Consider the following 22,897-nt stretch of genomic DNA (forward strand, 5'->3'; position numbering starts at 1 on the left):
CAAGTGAGATCTCTGAGAAAGCTCGATATAAATCGTTTTTTTTTTAAGTTTTGATAAAAGCGCACCAATGCCACACCCTATCGAACGCCTTAGAAATATCAAGAGCCACTACTTAAATTTCGCCAAAACGGTGAATGGAACGGCACCATTGACGTTACATTAGCAACCTTCCAACATACATCAAATTTACCGGCACACAGTGGTATGAGAAAAAAAGAGAGGGGGAATTAAATCTGTAACTTCTAAACCCTTAGTCCGATTTGAATGAAGAAATATCACTCGCGCAAAGAGGAAGTGTAGTCGAGTTTAAGTTTTGAATTTGGATATCATGAGTCCACCAGGAGCGGGACCAGGGGTCCCCAAAATAGGACACATCGGGTATATATATAGAATCTTCTCGTCAAGCTCTACATAAAACCTCGTCGTAGCTATCAATTATCTTTTAAAGCTTAGGAGATATTCGCATTTGAAAATTAAATTTTCAAAATTTTTACCCACCCTACTCCAGTTTTTTGATGACCCCGGTTCCAAATATTTCCCGATTTTCTCCATTTTTACAGATTTATTTCCCTCTTTTTTTTCTCATACCACTGTGCGGCACGATATAAAGTGCTGAAAAGTATGTGAACAATGAAACACAGGTTTTTGGATAAAAAATTATTTCATTTTACGCTATTGTGCAACCGATTGTGAGCAAACGCGACAGTCATCTTACGGAAAGCTTTCTCATACCCAAGTGATCATTCAAAATTGAAACCACTGAGCCATGGGAGGTGCCTATGGCTTCCACAATCTCTCGCACTTTCAGTATCCGATCGGCCAACACCATATTGTGATTGTTTCATTTGTAGAGATCTCAACTGGGCGTCCAGAATTTTGGGCATCTTCTGTGCTTGTACCATTGAAATTGATGGTGCAGAGTTCCCATCGTATTTATCAAGCATAGCCTTTATTTGCGAGCAGACGAAATTCACTTTTTTCCAATTTCTCCTCGAGATAATCTGCTATCAATGGATGTCAAGCTCACACTAATTGGCACAGCTTGTTAAAATTTTGACAACTGACAGATGTCTGTTGACAGGAGCAGTGTTGCCCTTTCAGTTAAAACAATCTGGCTAACTTGAACTTTTTCAGATGATAAAACCCAGCTGGCTTTTTTAATCGTGGAAGAGTCAACCGGGAATCTCATGAAGGGCGTTTTTAAACGCATTTTTTAATCACAGAAGATCACTTGCATGGATGTAACTGTTTCATGAACTGATTCCTCTGTGAGATTCTTCCACACACAGCAAAATAGATTCTTCCACAACACAGCAAATCGTAGCGAGAATCGTTTGAGATTTGTGTAGAGATTATCTAATAGGTTTAATAAAGCATGCCAAGAATGGTGTGAGACTCATGTAGGGATTATCTTAGAACTCTTGAAATGCTTAGCCATATACTTCTTTAATTATTCATACAGACAGTCGCAAAATGCTTATTCGAAGATTATTTTAAGAATTGTATATTAAACACAATCATCTAACAAACGGCCAATGCTAGCTGGTAATTTCCATATGGAATTTTTAATGCAAATATGATTTATTTCTTTTAAATTGCTGTTTCAATCAATAAATCATTTTACAATGTATTAATAAATAAATCATTTTCAATTCACTCTCTAACTCTCGGAAATTGAAAAAGTAAACAACAAAGTATATGTGTGTATTAGAGTGCTCCAAAAAAATAAAATTGCGAATTTTGACCATCCCCCCCTCTAGAATTGTTCTATGTATTGTAGAAACACATTGTGTAAAATATTAGGATGATAGGATAACGTTAACTGGTGGCGCAACGACGCTGAAGTTTTGAGGTGCATTTACAAGGGGAAAATATGCAATTTTTTCAGTTTTTGTAAAAATTTTGCCATTAAATAATGACTTTTACAATTTAATTTAAAAGAATCGAAATGTGTACGTAATTGTCGTTATAATAAGATATAAAAGACAAAAATTGGTGAAAAAATGTTAAAGTTATTAAAAAATCGCCAGGCCATTAACGTGTCTCAGGCCACTAGAACAAGAAATTTATGAACAAAATTAACATATTTTGAGAAATATTAAAGTAAAAGCTTATTTTTACTTAAAATATATCCATATTTACTTGTATATGAGTTTTTGTCCTCGTAGGATACCGTTAACCTATTCGCAGGTATGACCAAAAAAATTAAATTTTTTTAACGGCAGTTTCAAAACTCCAATTTCAAATTTTTAAAACAAATTTTGTTAAACAAATTTCAGAATTTTTTGATCATCACATGGGGATTTATTGACAACATAATAGGGAATAAAAATGTGAAAAAAGTATGTCAATACCTCCTATAGTTTTTCCGTACCTGCGATATAAATTTTGCGATTTTCGAGAAAAACTAATTTTTTGGCCATATTTTGGGGAATGACCAGAATTTCCTTACTTTAATGATTTTTAAGTACAAGCTATTCAGAATAATATAGTCCAGGTAATTTTAAATATAGTCTGAAAGTTTTACTAAAATCGGAAAACTTTAACCCTTAAATCGTGAAGGTCAAAGGTAAATTTTTTCAATATTTGGAATTTCTCATGGAAAGATAGCGAAATATTATATATTTTTGGGCCGATTTTGATGAAACTTAAGAAAAATATAAAATGAAGTCTAGTATTCACAATAACAGTACAAAAATGGAAATTAACCCTTAATAGCACTTGGGGTCCAAATGACCCTCAACTTTTAAAATCACGAAAAACACATTCATTTTGACCCCAAGTACTCTTAAGGGTTAATTTCCATTTTTGTACTGTTATTGTGAATACTAGACTTCATTTTATATTTTTCTTAAGTTTCATCAAAATCGGCCCAAAAATATATAATATTTCGCTATCTTTCCATGAGAAATTCCAAATATTGAAAAAATTGACCTTTGACCTTCACGATTTAAGGGTTAAAGTTTTCCGATTTTAGTAAAACTTTCAGACTATATTTAAAATTACCTGGACTATATTATTCTGAATAGCTTGTACTTAAAAATCATTAAAGTAAGGAAATTCTGGTCATTCCCCAAAATATGGCCAAAAAATTAGTTTTTCTCGAAAATCGCAAAATTTATATCGCAGGTACGGAAAAACTATAGGAGGTATTGACATACTTTTTTCACATTTTTATTCCCTATTATGTTGTCAATAAATCCCCATGTGATGATCAAAAAATTCTGAAATTTGTTTAACAAAATTTTTAAAAATTTGAAATTGGAGTTTTGAAACTGCCGTTAAAAAAATTTAATTTTTTTGGTCATACCTGCGAATAGGTTAACGGTATCCTACGAGGACAAAAACTCATATACAAGTAAATATGGATATATTTTAAGTAAAAATAAGCTTTTACTTTAATATTTCTCAAAATATGTTAATTTTGTTCATAAATTTCTTGTTCTAGTGGCCTGAGACACGTTAATGGCCTGGCGATTTTTTAATAACTTTAACATTTTTTCACCAATTTTTGTCTTTTATATCTTATTATAACGACAATTACGTACACATTTCGATTCTTTTAAATTAAATTGTAAAAGTCATTATTTAATGGCAAAATTTTTACAAAAACTGAAAAAATTGCATATTTTCCCCTTGTAAATGCACCTCAAAACTTCAGCGTCGTTGCGCCACCAGTTAACGTTATCCTATCATCCTAATATTTTACACAACGTGTTTCTACAATACATAGAACAATTCTAGAGGGGGGGACGGCCTGTACCTAGAAAGTTTTTTTCGTCCATACAATCTTGGAGCACTCTAGTGTGTATGTATGCGAATATAGAGACAGCATTTCTCAAAGATTGTGTACAAACAAAATTATCGATACTTTGTTGTCTCGCAATAAAAAAAAATACTATTTGCCATTTTTTTGTTTATTTATTATTATTGTTGTTGTTGTTTTATTCCCAAAAGAATAGAACTAAATTCCAAGTATGAGAGTGTACAATAAAAGGAATATGTGTGTAGTTGTTGTTGCTATTGATGTTTGTTTGTTTGTTTTTTTCTGGGAGTTTTTTAATAGAGTGCTCTCTATACGAAGAGTACGAAACTAAACGAACTAAAAATAGTAGAGACGAGTAAGAGTAAAAATTGCGTACAATTTGTATGGCCGGCCCGGATCGGACTTAATTGAATTGTTTATCAATGCGATTTAAAATAAATAAAACATTGTCGTTGTATTAAATGGACCTTGAAAATTGATGATTGTATTTTTTTTATATACTTATGTACTCTAATGTATATTAAAGGGTTAAATTTTAAATGGGTCAGAATTTTTTAATTTAGTTTTGTATATTTTAGCGGCATTTTATTTTTATTTTTTTAAATTCATTTGAATCGCCAATATTGTAAATGTATAATTAAGTAATTCATTGGGTATTTGTAGAATGCGGAAAAAAGATTCAGGAAATTCTATGCAAAACTATGACCTACACCTCGTATGAGTATTACGAATATATTGGAATTAATAATAATTATTCTGTGTATGACTCAAAAATGCGGTTTTTTAAAATTTTTACCTTTTATTTTGAAACATTTGTACAATATAAATTTATTTAAACTATTGGCCATTGTTAGCTACATTTACATTTCCCATCTTTCTGGCAACATACGGATTCGAAGCCAAAAGAAGTGCTCATCTTTTGAGGCCAAAGGTACATTTGATTTATGAAATCTAATGTATTTTTTTGTTTAATCGATAAAGAATTTAATTCTAGATCGAATATAAAACCGATAATTTTCGATTTCACGAGACCAATGTACTTTTGCTGTCGTTTTCAAAACCGATTTCGACAATGATAGGATTCTATGATAACCCCGAAAACTTCCCAACCACTTTTTTCAAAATAGTTTTAACAGGTATTGCAATATGCGGCCGAGCCTTGTCATTGTGGAATATTACGGTTTCATTTCTGGCCGCATGTTCTGTGCGTTTTTCGGTCAATACTCGCTTCAAACGAATCAGTTACCTTTCCTGTGATGGTCTGGTCAGATTTCAGCAGCTCATAATAAATAGGACCCTTTTGCTCCCACCAAATATATACCTTAACACCATGGATATTTGGCTTTGGTGCCGATTCAGTTGATTGTCAGGGCTTAACATACGATCTCTTACGTTTCGGTTTTCTTTTAAAGCGTCTTTCAAGGTATTTCAGCTTCAATTCGTATGGTACCCAATTTCCCAGCTTTTGGATGAATTCTGCTGCTTTTTTTTAATTGCTGCTTGAGTAAATCACAATGAGCTTACAAGCTCTTGTTTAGTTTTACAACAATCTTCATGGAGTAATGCCTTTAATTCTTGGTCTTCAAGCCTGTGGCCTGTGTCAAAATCACAACTTCTGAAACGCCCATAAGCTTTGGTGAGCAATTGGTGTGCTTTAGCGGAACTTTTTTTAAATTAAGAAAGTAAAGCAAAACATCAAAGCAAAAAATAACTTTGAGAATATGACAAATTATTAAAAACATACGTCATCTATTGTAAATCCCGCATTTTTAAGACATACACCCAAAAACATTACACCTGCCACCATTTTCTATTGCAGAAATGTATGTCTCGTAACGTCATGTTGTTTAAATTCTTCGCGGATGAAATCGTCTTCTTATCGCTGTCAAGAAAAAGTGTGTAACTTCAGTCATACAACTAAGCTGATACTTTTTAGTGACTTCTAGAAGTAACGAATTCTACTCTTCTGGATGTGTCAAAAAAGTGTCAACGCCCGAGTAACAGAATTTCCTCTGAAATTACAAGACACAAACTGGAACAATTTACTAAAAAACAAGTAAGAGTGCTATATTCGGCTATGCCGAATCTTATATACCCTTCACCTTTGTTGTGGATGCATTATTATTTTTTATAATTAGTATATATGTATGTACATTGCCCACTTTCAGCGTACAGCATCCTAAATTTATCAAGAACACAAAAAACAACAACAATGCCAAACGAAACAAAACACCAAAAGAAAAAACAAAATACGCAAGCCAATGAAACCAACACACATCCAAACATACGTTTAATTGTATAAAAAACAACAACAACGCCAAAAGAAACAAAACACAAAAAAAAACAAAATACGCAAAGCCTGCACATCCAAGCCTACGTTTTGTTGCTTTTTTGTAAAAAAAAAAACCAACACTCAACCAAACAACCGTTTAGTTGTATAAAAAACAACAACAACGCCAAAAGAAACAAAACACAAAAAAAAACAAAATACACAAAACTTGCACATCCAAACATACGTTTTGTTGTTTTTTTGTCAAAGCATGCAATACATTGTGTTTTTTGATGAAATTTTCAGAGGTTGTCTCGGATTTTTGCTCATATCTCCGTTATTTATGGACGGATTTTGCTGATTTTAAATAGCAAAATTCTCGAAAGTATGTCTGACAGAATTGTTGAAGATTTGGATCCCGGAGATATCTGGGGCCTTCAGAAAATTGATTTCAACAGACAGACGGACAGACAGACAGACAGACAGACAGACAGACGGACATGGCTTAATCGACTCCGCTATCTATAAGGATCCAGAATATATATACTTTATAGGGTCGGAAATGAAAAATGTAGAAATTACAAACGGAATGACAAACTTATATATACCCTTCTCACGAAGCTGAAGGGTATAAAAACATTTAAACTTGTCGATTTAACAGGCAGTGATGGAAAAACATTTGACAGCCGAAGGTTAAGAGACTGGACCCCGAGTACACAAATAAGACTTTCAAGTTTTTTAGGACATGTTATGGGTCCAATTCATATCAAATAAAAATATACAATGACTTGCCCCAACTCCCCTAACATGTACATAATATATACATAAATATACGTATGAAAAACGCCCTAAGCTAAACTTAATTAATTTTTAATACCCTTTATTTTAAATGAGACAAAAATAAAATAAAACTTACCAGTATTATTGGGAAAATTCTGTTGTTTTTCTATAATTATTTTTAGATTTATTTTATTGATGTTTTTTAGCAGCAGAATAGGTTAGGTAGGTATGTAGTTTGTTACAGTATTTGGCGGATTGGTGCGTGGTTGGCAAAGTAGCAGCGAGAGTAAAGATGGCGGAAGAAACCATTAACGACTAAATAACTGTAACTTAAAATGTAACTGGAGGCAAGTTGTATGTAGGTAGACTGATAACAATGTTTGGATGTTGTTTACAAATCGTCATGGCTTTAAAAAGATATATACTATACAGTACATATATTTATGTATGTATGTATGTAATTTATTATTGTTATTGTATATTTTTAACTGACGCCACCGCCACTGCCAGGTTTTCTTTTTCTTGCATTTAATTTGATTTACAATTTAGTTTAGGTGATTTTGCTTTAAACTTATTGTTATTATTTATAGTTATTGTTTATTGTTTTTATTTAATTGTTTTAAGTATTTATATGATTTATTTAAGAAATTTTTGTTGTGCTCAAAACAGCAGCACAAAATGTGTGCAGCTGTTGTATTTTTTTTTACTTGTTGTTGATTTTATCCAGCAGGTTGTTGCAATATTGTATAAGAATGTTGCTATACTGTTGTTTTCACTGTTGTATTAACAATTTATTTATTGTTAATTTAGTGCTTTACCAATAGTTGCATTGTTTGTTATTAATTATTTATGTTTTTTTTAATAAGTTTTTTTTTTATTTGTTTTACAACGAGGTAGTATTGATTTGTATATCTGTTTTGTTTTGTTTATAATTTGTATGGCACACAATTTTGTTTTAAATATATATGTAGGTATAATTTGTTTGTATTCATTCAATTGGTTTTATTGTTAATTGATTTTTGTTGCTTTTTTGATAATTTGCTTCTTCTGGTTTTCGTTGGCTTTTGTTTTAAATTTCTATACAGACAAATTTATAAAACACATTAATTATTAAAAATTTATTTGTTGTTTAACAAAATTATAATGATTATAATTATAAATAATACCACTGTAATCACAAATTTTTATTTAATAAACACTTTTTTTAAAAGTTTCGTCATTCCGTATAACACTGAGAAATATTCATCTAAGTCCTAACTAAATACATAATACATTCAATATGTTATTTATGAAATTATAAAAAGATTTATAAGTAAAAACGTTTATAGTTGCCAGCAACATGTAACTATGTTTCCAGCAACATGTTTATGGTAAATATGTTGCCAGCAACATGTTTATGGTAAATATGTTGCCAGCAACATGTTTATGGTAAATATGTTGCCAGCAACATGTTTATTGTAAATATGTTGCCAGTAACATGTTTATGGTAAATATGTTGCCAGCAACATGTTTATAGTAAATATGTTGCCAGCCACATTTTTATGGCAAATATGTTGCCAGCAACATGTTTATAGTAAATATGTTGCCAGCAACATGTTTATGGTAAATATGTTGCCAACAACATGTTTATGGTAAATATGTTGCCAGCAACATGTTTATGGTAAATATGTTGCCAGCAACATGTTTATGGTAAATATGTTGCTAGCAACATGTTTATGGTAAATATGTTGCCAGCAACATGTTTATGGTAAATATGTTGCCAGCAACATGTTTATTGTAAATATGTTGCCAGCAACATGTTTATAGTAAATATGTTGCCAGCAACATGTTTATAGTAAATATGTTGCCAGCAATATGTTTATAGGAAATATGTTGCCAGCAATATGTTTATAGGAAATATGTTGCCAGCAACATGTTTAATGTAAATATGTTGCCAGCAACATGGTTATAGTAAATATGTTGCCAGCAACATGGTTATAATAAATATTTTGCCAGCAACATGTTTATAGTAAATATGTTGCCAGCAACATGTTTATAGTAAATATGTTGCCAGCAACATGTTTATAGTAAATATGTTGCCAGCAACATGTTTATAGTAAATATGTTGCCAGCAACATGTTTATAGTAAATATGTTGCCAGCAACATGTTTATAGTAAATATGTTGCCAGCAACATGTTTATAGTAAATATGTTTCCAGCAACATGTTTATAGTAAATTGTTGCCAGCTATATGTTTATAAGAAATATATTGTAAGCAACATGTTTATAGGAAATATGTTGCCAGCAACATTTTTTTTAAGAAATATGTTGCCAGCAACATGTTTATAGGAAATATGTTGCCAGCAACATGTTTATTGTAAATATGTTGCCAGCAACATGTTTATTGTAAATATGTTGCCAGCAACATGTTTATTCTAGATATGTTGCCAGCAACATGTTTATTGTAAATATGTTGCCAGCAACAATTTTATAGGAAATATGTTGCCAGCATTATGTTTATAGGAAATATGTATGTTGCCAGAAACATGTTTATATCAAATATGTTGCCAGCAACATGTTTATGGAAAAGCAGCAATTAACTACTTGACCAAAGCATACATTTTATCCAGATCGAAATTTAGCAATATTGATCAAGATTTGTTTTCTGTTACAAAACTTTGTTATTTTAAAAATTCTCGAAATTCATTTTTGATTTTTTCGGCAATGTTTCTTGACCAAAATATCTGACCCACCCTAATATATATGTATGTATATTTTTAATAAAAAACATGTTTAATTATTGCCTAAATAAAAAAGTAAAAAAAACTTCGATCGAAAAGTCATTAATAATTTAAAAAAAAAAGTTTACATTCGCACAACAGTGGGTTTCTTCATTTTCAGCTTGTTTATGTATTTTTTTGTTTGTGTTTGCTTAATAACATTATAATTAAATTCTAATTAACAACTTAAATTGATTTGTCTATATCTTTTAGAAATTTGTATATGCTTATATAAATAAATTGTATGGAAGTATAATTAGACTTATTTTCTAGTTATAGTTTTATCCTCCTATTCATAATCAATTTTAAAATATATAAAAGGTTTATAACACAAAATTTCCATACACAATTAGTTTCATAAACCTTTGATAAATAAGGCCTTTATTTGAATCCTAATATACAACTTAGTTTAACGGTTGTAGTTATTGCCATATTAGAATGCTTCAAAATTGTATGGAGGCAATTTAAAACAAATTTTGAATTTGAAAATTAGAAAGTTACCATCCTAATGTTTATAAAACTTTTTCTACATATTGCAGTATATACATATTTTGTTGATGTAGTATGTATGTGACATTTTATGTTTTTGTATTATTACTTATATTGTGTTTTTTATTTGTGTTTTATTGTATAAATTATTTTTAAACACAGCCACATGAAACCGGTTGAATAAACAAAACACAAAAATTAATATGTATCTAATTAAATATATTGTACGGTTCTGTACACTCAAGTCCATAAATGTAGGAATAATCCTTGTTATACACTTCACTGTTTATAAAAATAGAAAGTTTTCGAGAAATTTTCTATAGTAATTGGAAGTTATCGATGACTTTTCTATAGAAATATAAAGTTATCGAAAAAATGTTCTTTAAAAATATAAAGTTATCGATAATTTTTCTTTAAAAATATAAAGTTATCGCTGACATTTCTATAGTAATCGAAAGTTATCGAAACATTTCCCATAAAAATAGAGTTATCGGATAACTTTTCTATAGAAATCGAAAGTTATCGGAAAATTGTTTATAGAAATATAAAGTTATCGGTAAATATTCTATAGTAATTTAAAATTATCGATAACTTTTCCATATGAATTTAAAATTATCGGTATCTTTTCTACAAAAACAGAAAGATAATCGTTATTGATAACTTTTGTACAGAAATAAAGGATATTTCATTAAGGGCTTCCTATCTTTAAATACCATTATTTATGAAATATAATATCGTACAAATGCCCAATTTTCCATAACTCTGGCGCATAAATCAGGCTGAAGTAGACCGAACGGCTGTAAGCCGGCTGAGCCCAGCCGCCGACACATTTTAATAGCCGCCGCCGCGGAAATTTTTGCGGCTTAAAAATAGCCGCCGTTTTTGATTAAAGTTCCTTAGCAATTTCACAAAATTTTCGGTATTTCACATTTTAAATTTTTTACAATTTGAGTAATTATTCTTTAGTCGGCTGACAGCCGGCTTTTAGCCGCCACTAATAACTTTTGGAGACAGTCGACGCCGCAGTGGAATTTAGTCGGCGCATGCCCTCAAATTGGTCATGCATAATGTGCAATGTCCTGTTGAATCCTCATGTCGTTGGTGGCCATATCATCTAATTGAGACCAATTAGATATCAACGTCGTTCTTTAAGAAAGACCGATGAGGCGCTAGCCCAAAATCCACACCAAACAGTGACTTTTTCAGAATGCATTGGACGTTCTTGGATCTCATGTGGATTGTTATCGTTCCAAATACGAGAATTTTGTTTGTTGGCGATTCGCTTTTAAGCGCGGAATTTTTACAATTTTAATAAAACAAATTTATTATTTGCACGTGTTGTTGAACGCTATATCCGTCCATGGAGATTTGGCAAAACAAACTAAATAAATGACTGACTGACAATTCGACAGATGTAGCTTCAACAATATGGCCGCTATCAATGTTCGAAAGTCCCTATTGGAAGACCCTTTATAATGTTATCGCTAACTTTTCCATATAAAATAGATTGTGGTTTATTAAATTATCCATTTAAATACATTTTCCAAAGCCTTCAAATAACTTAAGATATTGTGTGTCACTATATATTGAGATCTTCACAGTTATTTGGTCAAAAATTTGAACAGCATGAACGTTTCTTAATTCATGATAATATAAATAAATGAAACAATTAATTATTTTAATATTTTATCACGCGTTTGTTTTAAATTATTAACATTACATTTCCATGTTAATGTTAATAATTTCTAGGTTAATTACTTAATTCACTAAAATCTTAATTCCGAATTAAAAAATGTCAGCCATTCATTCCATAAATCCATTCATAAAAAATCGAATTATTTTGCTTCATTCAAACGTATTTATTTAAATAGAATTCATTTATCGTTGTATTAATTCATAATGGAATTAATTCATAACAGAATTCATTCAAAACTTTGAATGATTCAATTTTTGTTAGTTTAAATCTAATAAATATTTAATTAAAATATAAATAAGTATTTATTTTCTTCATTAAATTTTTTTATTTTGCTTTTAATCATTTACAAAATTAATATTAAAGACAAATTATATTAATCATTCAATAGGTTCATTCATGGATTCGAGTTAAAAAAAATTTGAATGATTCATTAGGAGTTAATTCTATAAATAATGAAGGACAAGATTGTAAGATCTAACAACTGTCTATACATAGTTATAGACGTAATTTTCAAAAACATAACTCTTGCAACAAAAAAATACATGATATATTGTTGTTGTACATATCAGACAAATGATTTGTTTTATTTTTGTTTGATAAATCGTAGTGTCTCGTCTCTATATATAATTCTCTATGGTTTTAGTCTTATTATGGACTTTTGTATAGCTGCAACACTGTAATGTTCAGATGTATGATAAACATATTTGTGCATATTAATGCTAATGTTTGGTTTGTTGTTCGTTTATTTATTTTTTGTTCTTTTCTGTAATTAATATAAAAAAAAGAACATAAAGTAAAACAAATACAACAGTTCAGACATTAATGTATTGTATTATTAGTGCATTTAGTACCAAGCCGCAAACAAAATAAAACCAAAAAAAATTAATATGTAAATATAATTAATTTATCAGAATCTGACCGAATGTGCAAAAAATCTTAAATGCTTGACATATTTATAAACATAAACATAAAAAGATTTCTTTCGTAACTATAGTAGCGGTTTATTTTTTACTTAGATTAAAACATTAACAGAAACATTTGAGCTGATTGTTTAAATTGATTTGTTTCCTTAACATTTATGCAGTACATGTTCATTATATGTATTTAAAAAAAAAAAACAAAATAAATGAGAATATGTCAGCCACTCAACATTTTTGTTTAATGAAATTTGACTGTCGCCATAACATTAAACATGTTGCTAACGGTATCATCAATGACTAGTGTTGCCATTAATGTTCCCATTAAAAGTTCAAAGTAAGAAATATTGCCGTTAAGTTTTTTTGTTTGCAAGTAATTTATTTATGCTTACTTTATATATGTACCATAACGCTCCTAAGGATTTTAGATTGCTGACCGTTCCCTATAATTGTATTACACACAGTAGAAACTTTTTTTAGAAAACTAAAAACCGGTTATTCGAACCTGTTTTTGATAGAAAAAATCGAAAACCGGTTTTTAAAAATTATGCTTTTTCGAATTATTCGAAAACCGTTTTTTAGAATATGTCAAATATTTGACAACTCTAAACTGAATAGAGTTTTCTAAATGTAGGGATCACACATGGCAAATATTTGACGTAAAAGATGTAACCTCTAAATAAAATATATTTTAATTATTTTATTTATTTTCATGATACAACAACATAAGGTACACCCAGTAGAAAATAAATTCTCAATTATACAATTCTTGTAACGTCAAACAAAAGAAAATATTAAAAAAATCAAAATCAAAGTTTGACGTTATAGGGCTAAATATTGAAAATTCTCCCTAGTGATTCTACCTTCTACAATTATTGTATCATGATTTATTTCAAAAACTATTGAGTAAAAAAATAAATTCAAATTAACTAGGTTTTCTATTAAAGTTTAACAAAAATATATTTATGGAATGTGGTTGCTTATACTTCTCAGCATTGGCAAAACCATGGAAACATTTAAAACTCTACAAGAAAGAAGAAAACCCAAATGAATATCGTTAGCTTAGTGTGCAAATGTATCATATCCATGAAAATTGAGATTTTAATGTAAAAACCTAGAATAAGTAAAAATACACTGTTTTGTCTCGTTTGTGTTATTTTGTGGTAAGCAAAAGTCCACATTTGTTTGTAAAAATTGGAAAAATTATTATCTGAGTCAAATGGAAGGAATGAGCATACGTAAATCATAAAGGAAATATTTGATAATTTTCAAATTTATTATAATCTCGATAATTAAGAACATATTAAAAAATGAGCGAAACAATTATGATCGGTCCGTAATTAATCATAGCTCCCATATAAGACCCGCTTCCGAAAATCACTTTAAAGTGCATAAATCTCTTAAAAACTATGGTATACATACAAAATTCATGATAAATAACTTTCATATAGACACAAATCACACGACCTAATTTCATGGTGATCGGTTCATAATTGGATTTGTCATCCTGTTATTGAGTAAAAAAGGTGAAAAATTGGTAAAAAAAAAAAATTAAAAAAATTGTCATTTTATCGATTTTTAAGGCACGGGATACACTTTTTTTGGATAGGTATGTTCCACTTTTTTTTCTACTATTCAATATCTACAACTTTGCTTCAGCCACAAAAGAGATATTCCGTACGGTATACCGAGATATAACCATGTTAAAATATAGAAAAATGATAAAAATCCACCTCCACGACAGCCAACTTGACAAAACTAATGATGCAGAAGATCTTGGCCCATAATCATAGTCAAAAATAAAGTACATTTTAAGAGAATTAAACTCGACTTTAATTAAGAGTTGACTTTAGGTCTATCATATACTACGTTTATACGCACGGCTTATTCGCAAATAAAAATATTGCAATTAGAAAAAAATGCCGCATAAACAGTGAATTCATTTTTTATTTGCGAATAGCTAACTCACAATTCCTGATTAACGACACTATTTGCAAATAAGATATTAAGCATTGCAATATATTTTAACGCTTTTAGTTTATTAAGACGTTTTTTAAATATTTCATTGCGTTTTTGAATTAATTGGATTGCAAGACGGACAAGAATTTTTGATTCTATAATTTTTACATTTAAAACAATAAAAAATTTATCATATTTTATTCAATAAAAGAGCTACCAAATAATTACATTTTACCATTCGGCATCTCATAAAACCAAGAATTTTCCGTAACTAATGTGACATATAAACAGTGAGTTAGTTAATTGCAAATAATTTTTATTTGCGTATAGGCTACGTATAAACGTAGTAATAGACAAGTTAAAGTATACTTCTGACGCTGAAGTCGACTCTAAATATAAAACTAGCTGAAGTTGTTTTTAACTCGTTTAACAATAGCATCAGCTGTTCTTCGCCGAGTAAAAAAGTTCGTCACAAAGTAAAAAATGTTTAAGTTACAAGATATTGGTAGAGATTTTGCAATTATTGAACAGTTATCAGTTAGTTAGTACCAAAATATCGTAATTATTATTAATTAATCTTATCTTTTCCATTTTTCCACAACAAACAACTTTCGTTCTTTAGATGTCCCGGTTACTTTTATTGTTTACGTTTTTTGTTTTTTTTTTAATTTGTATGTCAGCTGTTCAGCGTTGCCACTTGTCTGTTTTTTGTTGCATATTGTATGAAAACATTTTCTACATTTGCGGTGGCACCCAGTTAAAGTCGGTTCAATTTAAAACATACTTTAATTTTGACTATGGTTGCAAATTAATAAAAAGCTGGTTTTTATTTTAAAGTTGATTTTAAAAAGAACCGACTTTAGTGTTTGACTATGATTATGGGCCCTTATTTTTGGGGCTATTTTCATGTGCAATTGTCAGAATTGAGTGCCAAAGCAATGAACTGATAAATGTTGTACTGTGTTATGAGCTGCTGAAATTTTACCAGATCATCACAGAGAACCTGTAACTAACGCAACTTATTCGTTTGAAGCTAGCATTGGCCGAAAAATGCGATTCACTATTTAATTGTTTCAATGCATTGTCGCTGTGAAGCAGTAATAAAAAACAAGGAATTTTCAACAAAATACTGAGCAAAAGTATGAAAGAATTAATTAATATCGTATTAACTATTCCATTAAACCATTCAGCACGACCTAATTCTTTGTCTTAATTTCTTAGTACTCCAAATGTATTGAATTCATTGCCTTAAGAATTCATTATTTATAGAATTTATTCCTTATTGAATCGTTAAAATACGTTACAAAATAGCTTAATAAAATATGTTCAATGATTCAAAATTTCATCAATTCAAATCTATAGGCTTAAGTAATTTTTTTGAATGAATACAACATTTTTTAATTCAATTTGTATTTGATTTCAAATAACAAAAATTGAATATTTCAAAGTTTGAATCACTTAATTTCATTATGAATTAATCTAACGATGAATGAATTCTATTTAACTAAAACCCTATGAATAAAGCTATAGAATTAGATGAAATGAATGGCAGACATTTTTTAATTCTGAATTTATATTTTAATGAATTCAACTCAAATTGAATTAATTATTTCGCAGCTCTGATAATTAGTCAATAAAAAGAGCAGACAGTTTTTATAAAAATTAAACCTAAGTTTCCATTGTTTTGTTAATACCATGACATATACATAAATACTTTTAAATTTGTTTGAAATTTTCAGAATTTAATTAATTATGTTCTTATTTGTTTGTTAATATAATTAAATACAAGTATATGTATATGTATATATTAATGAAATTCTAAAAAAAAACAAATTTCTTATGAATATTTTGAATTTTGACCTATTAATTAAATAATTGGAAAAGTTTCCAAACACTCAATTTCCAATTTGTTTTTTAAAGCGGTTTTTTTTGTTCAGGTTTAAGTCAAGTTTTAATTTTGATTGATCAACAATTAACTATTGAAGAGTCTTGCAAAGTCTCATTGTTTCTCTCTAAGTCGTCGACTGGACTTTTTTTTAAGATATCATAAATAATAAATCAATTTTAATTTCAGTGTTTTAATTGGAATTACCAAACAACAACATATGTATATTGGGTGTATGACTAAAAAAATGTGTGATTTTTTAATATAAATATAAATTTATTCAAAGTATTGGCCATTGTTAGCTATGACCTTTTCCCATCTTTCTGGCAACATATGGCTTCCGAGCCAAAATGAACAGATCATCTCTTGAGGCAAATAACGAATCGAGCCAATTTTGAATACTCTTCTTTGAAGTGGAGCGTATTCCAGAGAGAGCGAACAAGGGCTGGACTAAAAGGCGGGTGAGGCAAAACTTCCCAACCTCTTCATTATAAATAATTTTTAACAGTTAGTGCAACATGTGGCCGAGTGTTGTCATGACGGAATATTACGGTTTTATGTCTGACCGCGTATACTGGGCGTTTTTCGGCCAATGCTTGCTTCTAACGAATCAATTGCGTTTGATTTCAGCAGCTCATAATAGATAGGACCCTTTTGATCCCACCAAATACAGAGAATTACCTTAGCGAGATGGATATTTGGCTGTGGTGTCGATTTGGCTGATTGGCCGGGCTTCACATACGACCTCTTACGCTTCGGGTTTCGTAATGGATCCATTTTTCATCGCAAGTAATGATTCGGTGCAAAAAATATTTTCTTTTATAGCGATCAAACAAACATCATTTCGGTTATGCAAAATAGTCTCTCGTCTTCAATTCGTATGGTACCCAATTTCCCCAGGAGGGTTACTCCCTGATTCGATTCGAAAGGAAATTTTTTCGAATTACAATGTATTTAGCACACATTTTCGAACATTTTCGTTTTCGGATTGAGTTACGCTGTAACCGCCATGCTGCTCGCAAACGTTTTGAAATTGCTGCTTGATTAGCTCCCAATGATTTTGCAAGCTCTTGTTGAGTTTTACAACAATCTTCATGGAGTAATGCCTTCAATTCTTGGTCTTTATTTGTCTTCCGTATCAAAATCACCACTTCTTAACAGCACAAACCATCTCTCGCACATGGAAACCCATTCAACACATTCACCATAAGCTTTGGTCAGCAATCGTGTGTGCTTCAGCGGCACTTTTTTTTTCAAATTAAAGAAGTAAAGCAAAACTTGCCGCATATGAGGCTTTGTTGGTACAAAATTCAAAATTTTCGAAGCAAATCAACTTTGTTGTTTAAACTATAATGTTCAATAACTATGACAGAATAAATGACAGATATGTACCCTTCAAAATGACATATAAGTTCAAAAGATACCCCACATTTTTAAGTTATACACCCAATATTTCGAACCTTGAAGACTAAAAAGCTAAGAAAATAAGTAAAAGGAATATATTTTTTTCCATGTTTTAAATATTCTGTTTGCATTCAATTGAATGTTTAACTGAAATGTTTGTTTCTTCAAATACATTTTAATCGCCTGTAATCATTTATTTATATATTTCTTATGTTTTCTTTTTATTTTTTTTTTTGGAGGTTAATGTTTTTATTATTGATTTATTATAAATTTCCACAGTACATACTATAAAAATAAAGGAAATATACAATAACCTTTGATTGCATAAATAGAAAAGACCTTTTGTATTTATTGATTGGTTAGGTTTTTAATTCTGGGGAACTTTATAAAAAAAAATTATTTAAATCATTTTTTTCATCAGCTGTTGTAATTTTTAATATTTTTTAAGTACTTCCAGGAAACCTGTCATTATTTTATTTAATAGTCTATAAATCATTTGTACCCTACATATAAAATATTATGTTAAAGAGAATTTCAAATGAGCAAATATTAAATGTTTAAAGTTATCAAAATATATCGATACAAATTAGCTTCATTCAAATGCATTCATTGTGGAATTACTTAACTTTTGAATGATTCAGTGTTTGTTAACACAAATTTAATAGAATATAGTTTGAATATTAAGATTTTCCAAATTGCATTAAATAACACTGTGTGTAATTTTTTAAATCATGGAAATATATGGGGCCTCGGTGTCATTTATGCAAAAAAAAAGTTATAATTTTCTCAGGCTCATATCTTGGAATTTAGATTTACTCTTGGGGAAAGTTGTAGCCCTTGTCATAAGTAACATATAACATCAAAAAAATTTCATCTTCTAGCTCAAAATCGCAAAAAACTTTAAAAAATTCGATTTTTTTACATTTGTTCCTCTTTTCAGGTCCATAGGTAGCAAACCGTTCAAAATTCAAGGAAACGATCAACTACAAAAATGTAGCTAAGATCTCAATAAACAACTTTCTAGAACATATGAACTTCCTGGGAATGATTCTTAACAGGCCAATATAAGTTAGTAAGAAAAAACTAAAGGAATTAAGTGTTTTGGGCCATAAACTGTTAAATTATTATAAACTAAAGCATACTTTTAGGCAGCTTTAAAATTTTTTTTCCGAATTGTTTAAAGTTTTTTGCGATTTTGCCTCAGAGAGTAAATAAAAATTCCGAACTGTTTAAAAGATATGAACCTGAGAAACACCGGTTAACACTTTATCTGAAAGGCATTTGACAAATGTAGTTTCAACAATATGATCGCTATCAACTGTCAAAGTTCGAAAGACCTTATTCAAACCCCTTAATATTTAAATTTTATAAATTTGAAAAATGTTTTGCAAGTGGCGTAGTGTAACTTATGAATTCGTACAAGTCCTCACAAAACTTGTAATTGTTCTCGTTTGTGTATTGTTTTCTTGTTTTGTTTTTGTGTTTAACTCAAAGGAATATTTTAATAAATGTTTAAAAACAAAAAAAAAACTGAAATATTTATAAAACAACTTTAAAACCAGTCCAGACATTTGTTTAATTAAGCTTCTTTTGAACAATTCGTATATTCAAAAACAAAAGTACTAAATTGTGGAGAAAGTTCAAAAACAAATACTCAAAATTGTTTACTTAGAATTTCCATACAAAAACAAACAAAAAAACCACATTAAAATACATACTATAGAATTAATTATACATAAAAGAACATGAACATGAACTAATAATCAAATACAACCGAAATAATGTTGAACATGAAAATTATAATTAAAATTACATTGTAACCAACCAACCAGCCACAAAACATTACACAATGTTTGTTTTTTTGTTTCGTTACTCAATCAGTCTGGTCTGGTAGAGATATTTATTTAAACTTTATCGATATTCCAAATATTGATAAATTCTAAACTGAAAACATTTTCATTAAACTTATGTATGTAATCAAAAGGGTGGTCATCAAAAATGTGTTTCATTATTAAGCTTCCAAAAGATCTTATAGTGCATTTACACCGAAGCGAAATCTAGTACATATGAGATTTCGAGCCAAATCTAGTTATTTTGACGAGATTTCCCATACAAAATGAAATCTACTTCGTGACTAGATTTTGGGGAAATCTCCTCAAATCTACTCAGTACCAAGTGATGCAACCGTGAATTTCTTCATAACGGACTAAAAAATACAGCACTGTACAAGTAAAATTTGACAGATACAAATAAAAAAAATAATATCAAAAGTGCGGAACAATTTTAGCGTTTGATAAATATTTTCAATGGATGCAAATATGAATAAAAGATAAATTTATAAATTATAATACTAAAAATTTACTTATTTACTGCGGGTTTTGTTAGTCAGCTGTTTTTGTTATTAAATGAAATCTTGCTAAATGTCAGAAAACAGCGGTGTAAACGATATAGATTTTGAACAAGATTTCAATTAAAATCCACTAGATTTCCCCTATTATGATCTTTTGATCATGAAAACAATAAGCAATAGATTTTGCTACATATAATATGGGCAGAACTAGTTCATAAGATAACTTATTTAAACGAACTACTCTTTAAAAAATATGTAGTTCGCTAATTCCTGTCAATATTAGCATAGACATTTCGAGAATGTCTATAATTTTATAATTTTTTATTCCTTATTAATGTTTTAATCTTAAACAAATTATAAAGTTGCTAAATCATAAGTTTGAAAGTATTAATTCCTAATTTTATTTTCAAAATTAAATTAATTTTCATCCCTTAAGCATTCCGTTCATGAATTCATTACGAATTAATTCATAGGCTTAATTTCATTGTACAATAGATGGTGGATCTTTCGAATGCGATTTTAGTTTTTAATAACTTTTATGTCATTTTCAAGGGTATACCCTTGAAAATTCTCAATTAGCTATTGAACAATATAGTGTAAACAACAATGTTTTTTTTTGCTTCGAAAATGTCGAATTTTGTACTAACAAAGCATCATATGCGGGAAGTTTTGCTTTACTTCTTTAATTTCGAAAAAAGTTCCGCTGAATCACAGCAATTGCTCACAGAAGCTTATGGTGAATGTTTTTCATCGGTTTCAACGTGCGAGAAAAGTTTGTGAGGTTCAGAAGTGGTGTTTTTTTTGACACGGAAGACAAAGATCGCCCAGGCCAGACAAAAAAACGTTTGAAGACCAAGAATTGGAGGCATTACTCCATGAAGATTATTGTAAAACTCAACAAGAGCTTGCAGAATTATTGGGAGCTACTGAAGCAACAATTTCAAAACGTTTGCAAGCAGCAGGATTCATCCAAAAGTAGGGAAATTGATCACCATATGATTTGATGACGAGAATCCTTCACAGAAGATTTAGCATGTCTGAAAGGCAGCTTGAAAGCTATAAAAGAAAATCATTTTTGTACCGAATCATTACTTGCGATGAAAAATTAATCCATTAAGATAACCCGAAGCGTAAGAGGTCGTATGTGTAGGCCGGTCGACACCAAAGCCAAATATCGATTCCGCTAAGGTAATTCTCTGTATTTGGTGGGATAACACCAAAGATCGACACCAAAGCCAAATATCCATTTCGCTAAGGTAATTCTCTGTATTTGGTGGGATAAAAAGAGAATTACCTTAGCGAGATGGATATTTGGCTTTGGTGTCGATTCGGCTGTTTGACCGGCCACATGTTGCTATATCTATTAAAAACAATTTAGAAAGAAGTGGTTGGGAAGTTTTGCTTCAACCGCCTTATAGTCCAGACCGTGCCCCGTCCAATTACTATTTGTTTCAATCGATGCAGAACGTTCACTCGGATACGCTCCACATCAAAATAGAGTATCCGAAATTGGCTTGATTCGTTCTTGGCCTCAAAAGATGAGCAAATTTTGTGGCTCGGAATCGATATGTACCCAGAAAGATGGGAAAAGGTCATAGCTAACAATTGCCAATATTTTGAATAAATTTATATTGTGCAAATGCTTAAAAATACAAACTACAAATTTGAAAAAATTCCGCAATTTTAAGTCAAACAGACAAATATCCCACGATAAACGAACAAGAATGTATGTATATACGGCGTGGAGGTCGATATAGAGGTGCTCAACTTTGACACCCTGTATGTCACGTTGTGTTCTAACACGGTAATCACAAAATTTAATTTTCTAACAGGCTATGTCCTTTCCCACGATTTGTTCATATATTATTTTGCAATCGAACAAGTATTTTTAAAGATTCAGATCTATTACCACTTTTTTTTTTCAATCGATCCCACTGTGAGACATTGGAATAAATTAATAAAATGTTCTTGAAATGAAAAGCTTACTTAATAAGTACAATTATTTATTAATTTAAATCAATCCAACATGTTTAAACCTTTTACACATGTTTTATTTCATATTTAATAAATAACTAAGATTTACTTTTTGGTGTTGAATTGATTCTTAATTCCATTTTCGAAATCAATTAATGAATTAATTCATAGGCTTAATTCCTTTGTTATTATTTATAGAATTAATTTCTTAAGCCATTACAAAATATTTTGAATGATTCAATTTTTCTTCAATTCAAATCTTTTACAAAAATGCATAAGTAAATTTTGTTCAGTTAATTTTTTTAAAAAAACAAAACTGAATGAAGAAAAATTATTTGAATTCAATTTGTATTAGATTTAAATTAACAAAAATATAATAATTCGAAAGTTGAATGAATTCAGTTATGAATTAATTCAATTAATTCTAAAGAATTAGAGCTTGGAAATGGATTTATGGAACATTTTTTTAATTCCGAATTAAGATTTTAGTGAATTAAGCTTAAGTGGTATAAATTAATTCCAATTATTTTTATTTATTTAAAGATCAAATTTTCTCTTTGTAGCTATAAAATACAAACAAATTTATTAAAATTGCCTAAAGCATTAAGTTGTTTTTTTCTTTTCGGAAAAATCATTAAGTGCCCTCTCA

At 29.6% G+C, this 22,897-nt stretch overlaps 1 protein-coding gene across 2 annotated transcripts in view; it reads right to left on the minus strand.

The window, feature by feature from the left end:
- The window catches only part of gce (germ cell-expressed bHLH-PAS), a 70,830-nt gene that overhangs the window by 21,552 nt on the left and 26,381 nt on the right, over nucleotides 1–22,897 (minus strand). For both annotated transcript variants that reach the window (XM_065506689.1, XM_065506690.1), the window contains exon 2: nucleotides 6,952–7,892. The gene's annotated coding sequence lies outside the window, so the exon portion shown is untranslated. The remainder of the gene's footprint in view (nucleotides 1–6,951; nucleotides 7,893–22,897) is intronic.

Source organism: Calliphora vicina, chromosome 4, assembly GCF_958450345.1.
Source record: "Calliphora vicina chromosome 4, idCalVici1.1, whole genome shotgun sequence".
NCBI lineage: Eukaryota > Metazoa > Arthropoda > Insecta > Diptera > Calliphoridae > Calliphora > Calliphora vicina.